Source organism: Coturnix japonica, chromosome 31 (genome assembly GCF_054131305.1).
Source record: "Coturnix japonica strain WE chromosome 31, WE-NBRP24, whole genome shotgun sequence".
Lineage (NCBI taxonomy): Eukaryota > Metazoa > Chordata > Aves > Galliformes > Phasianidae > Coturnix > Coturnix japonica.
This window is the reverse complement of record NC_140693.1, coordinates 6,818,440-6,826,562: the sequence shown is the minus strand read 5'-3', so window position 1 is coordinate 6,826,562 and position 8,123 is coordinate 6,818,440. Positions and strand designations below refer to the sequence as shown.

The following is an 8,123-nucleotide window of genomic DNA, read 5'->3' as shown; positions in this document are numbered from 1 at the left end:
TGCCCTGGTGAGGCCTCATCTGGAATATTGTGTCCAGTTCTGGGCTCCCCAGTACAAAAAAGACAGGGATCTCTTGGAAAGAGTCCAGTGGAGGACCACAAAGATGGTGAAGGGCCTGGAGCATCTCCCCTATGAGGAGAGACTTAGGGAACTGGGTCTGTTTAGCCTTGAGAAAAGAAGGCTGAGAGGGGACCTGATCCAGGTCTATAAATATTTGAGGTGTGGGGGGCAAAGAGGTGAGGCCAGACTCTTTTCAGCAGTGTGTGGAGGAGGGACAATGGGAAACAGACAGAAACTGCACCATAGGAAATTCTGCACTAATGTGTGCAATAACTTCTTTACGGTGAGAGTGACAGAGCACTGGAACAGGCTGCCTAGGGTGGTTGTGGAATCTCCTTCTCTGGAGATATTCAAGACCTGCCTGGATGCTGAGCTGTGCAACGTGGTGTAGGGAACCTGCTTTGGCAGGGGGACTGGACTCAGTGGTCTCTGGAGGTCCCTTCCAACCCCTACAATTCTGTGATTCTGTGAATATCATGGAGTTGTTTGGATGGGGAAAGACTACCCCTTTGAATGACCTTTTGTCAGGGCATGTCCTGGGATTCCTAGGATCCTCAAAATGCAGCACTGCTTCTGTCACTGAAAAATGGGGCCCTGTGTGGGACGGAGGGAGGGTCCATGAGTCCCTGGCCCACCTGACTGAGTATTTCCATGGTCTTAGCAAAGACATACTTACAACTTGAGAATGACAGTTAGCTGTGTTCATGGTGGCATGGCCACTTTTAATGGCCTTGAACTGTCTGAACATAACTGAAGAGGCTCAGGCTGATGCAAATCAGCTATTGAATGATAGTGTTGAAAAATTGAAAGACAGGTGGCAGTTTTGATGGGAAACAACCTAATTCAATCATTCTCCTATGGAAGATCAGTAACAACTGTCTGGAGGACCATGGGGGCCCTGTACAAGGGAATCTGTATAAAATGGACTCTGTAAATGAAGGCACTAAAAGGTCAGATTTTGAGGTTCAATTTGGACTAGATCTATTTGAGATCTGACTGATTGTAACCCAAAAATGAAAAAAAAAAATAAAAAAAAATGCAGGATAGGCTGGTGGGAGTGCCCTGACCAGTGTCCACCCCCCAAACCCTGCTGCCCATAATACAGCAGCTGAACTGATGGATATAGTACAGTGGTTTAGACAGAAACCAAGAGAGCATGCCAGCATAGCTGCTCTGGTTATGGGACATGGAGGCAGAAAGCGCTGTGGTGAATGGACTGGAAATTTCAAAACTGACATCCATTACTACTAACCCTGCCCTCAGGCAAAGACTTTATGCTCTTGTCTGGAGGGCTTATCGCAATAAAGATTGGCGGATTTGCTGCGTAGACCGGTCAGAACTCAGATCTGCGTTGTGCTTCCTGCGGCACCAAACGCCCAACAGTGGCAGTTCCGCTTATTGGCCAGCAGATGGCAGCAGAGACCACGGAAAGAACGTCTGCGGGACAAACCCTGGGGATCCGTTCTTTTGATTATAGGGGAAGAACACAAAGATGGAAGAGGAGGGAAGGGGGAAAAAAAAAAGAAAAAAAAAAAATCAAACCACAGCAAACAAATAAAAACTTCTCCAAATGTAGCAAACGTGAATGTCTGTCAATAAATTAATGAGTAATTAAATTGATATCCCTTTCCCGCCCCCCCCCCCCCCCAACTTCTGAGATGAAAAAAAAACACTTCTTTTAGAAAAAAACAGAGTAGTAACAACTTCTGTACCTACATTCACCACTCTGAGATCCTGTCTGGGTCTCCCAAGGCTTGTAAATAACCACTGGGTCGGTTCTGATGTCGCGTGATTTGTTGTCAGTTCTCTCATGGTTCTCCGGTCAGTTCTCCGGTGCCAGGATCTGCCACAGGGCATTCTGACCACGGGCATCATGTTTCTACGCTGCCGCCTGCATTTAACAGGCAATGGGACTGCCCAGCATGTGCAAGGCAGCACCTCTTTCACACCACCAGAATGTTTAAGGCTGTTGGGATTGTTGTTAGCGTCCCATTAACACTGAGGCTAGAGATACCCTTAGGATTGACATTACTATTAGCAGTACTTTAATGGTGCCCTATCTGGGTCATTTCCAGGGGATGTCAGGAGTAAGGCACAGTGTCAGGAGAAAAAGAACAGACTCTGTTACTTTATAAACGTGATAATAGAGAGAGTTCATTGGAAAAAATACAACTCTTAAATAATGCAAAGCATGCTTCTGATTGGATGCAGGCATCATCTGGGCTCTGATTAATATTACTCTTAAGGTAAAGATTATTGTTACCATAATGATTTTTTTTTTGGATTATGATCAGGGTTAAGGTTCCTTTTGCTACAAACTTCTAGCATCATTTTTGTTGTTGTATTTGGAGTTAGGGACGATTTTAGAATCAGGGTAAGGGTTAGGATTAGAGTTACGTTGCTGGTTAATGCTGTTATCTTTACAGCTCCTGTGAGGGTTGGGGTCTGGGTCAGGTGTTTAAAAATGAAATGAAAAAAGAATTAAAAAAATATATTGAAAGCTTCAGATTTCCTTAATCTTTGTGGGAATCATATAATGTGCAACTCAGATCTACCTCTTCGTGCAGTGACTGCCTGTAAATTTGCTGGAGCCTAATATAATATGGCCTTGTGCTTTCCACTAACTCACCTTCATTTCATTTTCATTACATTTGCTTGGTAGTCAGATTTTGGTGTGTGGATATTTTAAAACAATCTAACTGACATTAGCAAAAAATTAAAAATAAAATTAAAAAAAATGCACAACAGCATCGTATCAATTTTTATAGATAAGATAAAGAAGAGCAGTTTCCCTTAGTTTTCTGTGCCTCTTTACTTTCTTACCCTCTCCCCTTGTGTGAGAAACTCTCAGAGTCAAAGATTTCTAGTTAGGCAAAGATGGCAGCGATAGCAGCAGTGCTTATTCATTATTGCAATACTGCGCGCACATCCCCTATTGGCAAGGGAGAAACTGCACACCAGTCAGTGAAATCAATTCTGTTCTGTGCCCTAAACCCACTGCAGGTGATGCTCTCATGGCTCTCATTGGTTGAGCATCTCAGGCTCACAGACTCCTCGAGACTGTGGCTAGGATTCATTTCCATAGAAGGTCAATTACCAACCTCTTGTTTTTAGGTCTGCCTTGTACTTTTCTGCGGACAGAGAAGGGCAATGTTTCCAAAAGTCAGTACATTCATTCTGTCCTGTGCTGGGCTCTACCCACCCTGTATTTATCTTGTGCTTGTCTCAATTCTCCCCATGTCAGAATGCCCCCAGTCTGAACTTAATTCTGTTCAGCAACTTTCTTGGTGCAAAAACTACTTATACAGCTGTTTTACAAGAGGGTTATACATTCAGTTAGGGCCTACACTATGTACTGAAAATACTGGAAACTTCCACTGCAAAAACACAATCTACCTCTCCCATCTGTGCAGCCTTGCAGACCCAGAGCATGCCAGGTTATTTCTGCTTTCATAGCATTTGCATGCTGTAGGGTGAGCACAAGGTTCTGCTGCTTGATTCTTCTGCAAGAGCTGCCTACCGGCAAATGGTTGCAGGGATGGAGGATGTGACAGAAAGCATTTGTCTCCACAAGAGCAGAGTTACATTCAGTGCAGAGTGTGAGAGTCAGGTTGGTGTGGAAAAGCACTGACACGCTGGGGATGATGCAGTGCTCACATGTCTAACACTCACAGACATTACTGTCAGAAGGATGGTGCTGTGTTGTGCTTCTACCTTTGGCAGCCCCTGGAGAAATGCTATGGCACACAGAACACCTTTGTATTGCACTGACTGCTGCCATGCAGCATGGATTTAACACACCAAATCCAGAGGAGCATGACTGCATCTAACTGCCCTGAGAAAAACTACTGTAGCTGAAGAGATGAGGAGGCAGCTGCTCATCTGCAGAACAAGCAGTACTGCCAGACATTGGGCCAGGTGAGCACCTCCTGCTGCAGCGTGATGATGACAGGGCTGGAGATGATCTGCAAAGCCAGCTTAAAAGTGGGAGACGTGAGTCAACATGGCAGGAGGACAGAGGTGTTAGGGAGCAGCCAAGGCATCAAAGAGTATCAGAAGGCTTTGAAAAGTATCACAAAGTGACAGCCAGGAAGACTGGGATTATCATGAGCAGCAACCTGGATGCTAGAGATTATTTGCTCCCATACAAAATGGTAGAGATCTTGCTGCAGACATCCCAAAGCCAGGCAAAATGGGAACCCAGAGCTCTGCCTGCACGAACCCCACAGCCATAGCATTGCAAGCTGAGCTGCCTTGCTGTTTGTTGCATTCATCCCAATCCCTGTGATTGAAGACTCAGAATGCAGTCGAGGCGATGACTGAGCATGAGAGTGACTTTATTCAATAAAAGACAGGAGGGCTTGAGAGGTCAAGGGTGAAGATGGGACTCCTCTTGTCAAGATGAGAGTGGCTCAGAGCTGGTGCTGCTGCCTGGTGCCTGGGACTGGCAGCCTGACTCTAAGTCCCCATCTAAGATGCTCAGCTTCACCTCACTGATGCTGCCCTGCTCCTGCATGGTGGTGCTGCTGCTGGGACACTCGGGCTGTGCTTGGGATGGGCAGCACTGCAAAGGCGCTGGGTCACAATCCAGGCAGGTGACTGCTGTGTCTGGCAGGCTCAGGTCACGAGCTTCAGCAGAGCCAGGAGATATGAGAGCATGAACGTGGATGAGCCCCTTGTGTCCATCACTGTTACCATGTGGAAGGCTGTCATCCGAATTGCAGCGATTCATGCTTAATAAGAACTCTCCATTGATGGAAAGACACTGCTTGGTTTGGATCTTTGGGGTTGACAAGGGCTCGAATCACCTAGGAAGGCATAGAAACACAAGGGTTAGTTTCAAACATTTGCAAGTTGAATCATGAAAGGTTGTTGATACTTGGTAATAGAGTGGCGGCAGGAAGAAGCAAGTAGGCTTGAAGCAGCATAGCCACTGTCTTGAAAGTGATCCTCATTCAGGTCCAGCTCGTGTGTTGTTTCACTGTAATCTGCTTCTTTGGGTCTACCTAGTGGGCAGCAACACTCGAGCTGTTACTGATATCATTGAAAAGAACTGGAGACAATTGTTCTATTCCTAAGAGCTTCAAGGTGCCTAGAAGCACAAATAGAAACCAGCAGTATTTCATCACTTCACCAAAAGGAAGGTCAAACACCTGAGCTGTGAAGAGCAGTTACAGAACCTATGCATAAGATCACACCAGACATACTTTGTTCTAACAACAGTTATGGCACATAGTCCATTTCCTTCAATATTCCCAAAATGAAATGATGTGGAGCATTACAGGGAAAGAAACACTGCACACAGACACTATGACCCTGATTAGACTCAAGCAGCAGACTTAAAACAAGTCAGAGTTTTTGATTCCAGGATATTTCAGGACCTATCGTGTGAAATTCAGTTACACAACAGTGCCTAGGTGCCTGCGTTTCAAGCAACTTTCAGATCACAGCCATGTAAAATAAAAACAAATTCAGTGCAGAAATAGCAAGCCTGTACCTTAATACTCATGAGATTATCCATTTTTTACTGCATTCTGACTAAGTTCTAAAACTTGCTCATCCCAGTTCACTTCAACAAGTTCCACCAGTTCAAGCAATGCAGTTCTGAGATCCGGTGTATGTTAGGCAGATAGAATTGAACAGTGCAGAAATAATCTCTGACAGCTTTAAGAGCTCTGTTCTGCTTACAAACTCTCAGTCCAAAACTATTCTCAGTTTTAAGGAAATGAACACCTGAAGCAGTTGGATCATCTGCCATTTGCCGCATTCTGCTTCTTGGCATCATGATTAGCACAAAGGGTTTTCTGCTGTCCTGCAGAGATGGACAAAGTCCTGCTTACAAATGGACCAGGTTTCAGTGTACAGCAGAGTTTGTACCAGACTAACAAGCCACGTCATTCAATTCATGTGCTCAGGTTGTTATGCACTCCGAAAGGAAACAGAACTAACTGTTGGATTCTGAAGGCAATCTGTGGGGTCCTACATTACCTCCTGATTCTGGAAGAGGAAATTCTAATAGCAAATGCAGAACTTTGATCTTTGTAGACATGAGAAGAGCTGGCATTTAGGAACATTCATTTCAGGGAAATCAAATGATGTGTCTAAATTTTTACTACAGATAGTATAGGGAGCAGCCAGTTGAAGAACCAGATACAAAAAATCCAGCCCATTGGCAAGAAAATACTTCTCCTTAAATTCTGTATGCTATCATGGTACAGAATTAGGCTACAGTGCCACATAGGCCAACCAAGCGTAGAACCAAATCCACAAAATACTGGTAGACAAAGCAGCAAAAACAGGGACAATATTCAGCAGACTGTGCTGTGGCCTTTCTACCCACAGCTCAGCATGTTCTGCCATCCGAAAAGCAAGGCCTCTTGTCAAGCTCAGCTATTTCCCTTCTCAGTGTATTCTAGCACCACTGATACCCACTGGTATCCTCCTGTAGAGTGCCATCATATTGTCATCATCCAAAGGAAAAACCCACACAGCAGAGCATACAGCACTACACCCATGCTCCAAATATCCGCCTGAAAAACTAAAAGACAAGCTTACAAACCTGAAGCACCTCAAATGGCTTCCTGACAGACTGGATTGTCTGCCCTTGCCAAAGCCCACATATAGCCCATGAAAAGCTGGCTCTTTCCCTCAGGAAATAAAACCTTATCGTCCCAGAGAAAGCATATAACCCTCATTCAATTGCCCTTTCACTCAGCTTAGAGCACTACTAAAACCAGCATCTTCACCTTAGCTCATCACACTGCTGCAGTTCCTTTTACAAGGATTTCACTGGCAAAAATGAAATCAAAGCCGTCACAAGGGATTTAGCACAGTTACATGTTACTGGCTACGAGAGCTGTCAGCACAGTCACCTGTCTGGCTTTGCTGCTGTTCGGTTCTCTTTCTGTAGAGGCACAACAAGGTTCAGACACAGTGCAGTTCTCACTTTGACTGTAAAGAAAAAGGAGGCTTGAAAAGCAGCGTGTGGAAAACAAAGAAACAAGAATTAGAACAACAGTGGGGCCATGGCACTTGTAGGAATTGCTCCGCCTTTAACAACGATTCAAGAAGTACGAGGGCATCCCAAACCAGACCAGTTTGGACAGATTAACAACTGCAAGTAGTGGGTTCCAAAATTCCAGACATGAAATCAAAGCTGGAAAAACTCTTCACATTTTCATCTCTCAATTTTTAGTTCATTGTGCATTACAACGGAAACAATTCTTCACATACAACTTGGAAGCTAAAGACAAGTCTGACAAAACAGACTGCACAGAAATGATGGATAATTAACAGAGCAAATTGCTCTTTCAAACACTTAGTAATAGAAAGAGATCTCTGAAGTTGCTGTTCTGTAGAGCCCCAAAGCAGTCGCTTGAGGCAGTTCAGGATTAGCCTGAGACAAACCAGCCAGCTGTGTGAACTGAGACCAATTGCACTTTTCTAGTCTGTGGCCACTGACAGCTTCTGAGAGCTACCAAGCGATGCAACCTAGCAGAATTCAGAAGGGAAACCAAGAGAGCCTACCTGAGCTCCACTGCCTTTAAATGCTCTGTGGAGAGGGAAGGGAAAGAGGGGAAAACAAACACCGCTCTACACCCCTCTGAGCCAATAGACACTTTGCCCTGGATTAGCTCTGGTGCTGCATAAGCTGGGCTTCCACAGCATGTGTTCAGGCGGTAATCAAGGCCTGCCTGGAATAACACAAAAAATAGAGAGAAACGTTTGCTTTAACAGAGTTTATGTCTTCTGGTCATAACACTTGAGAAGCCTCAGAGGCTTCTTCTCCTGTGCATATTTTCATTCATCTTAGAGTTTGCTTTCATTCAATGTGACCTCTCTAGGCAAATATTGTCTAAGACCATGAGCATCACATAAATGTGCAGATCTCAAGCTGCTCACTTATCTAGTACCCTTTGCATGATGCTTTATTTTCCTCAGCTGATCATCTAGATTGTGTCTGTTGATTGTGCAACAACAGCCTGTTGATCTCGATTACCTGTGAGAGGCTCTAACTTTGGCCAGGAAAAATCATTTGAGGATAAGTAATTATCTGGGACTCA

General features: G+C 44.6%; 1 long non-coding RNA gene across 1 annotated transcript; it reads right to left on the bottom strand.

The window, feature by feature from the left end:
* Positions 1 to 4,489: 4,489 nt before the first annotated feature.
* Positions 4,490 to 7,751, bottom strand: LOC146755723 (uncharacterized). Its single transcript, XR_014937986.1, has 3 exons — positions 7,588 to 7,751; positions 6,933 to 7,011; positions 4,490 to 4,868 (listed from the first exon to the last, which is right to left on the bottom strand). It is a non-coding gene; the product is annotated as an uncharacterized LOC146755723 (long non-coding RNA).
* Between the last annotated feature and the right edge of the window lie 372 nt (positions 7,752 to 8,123).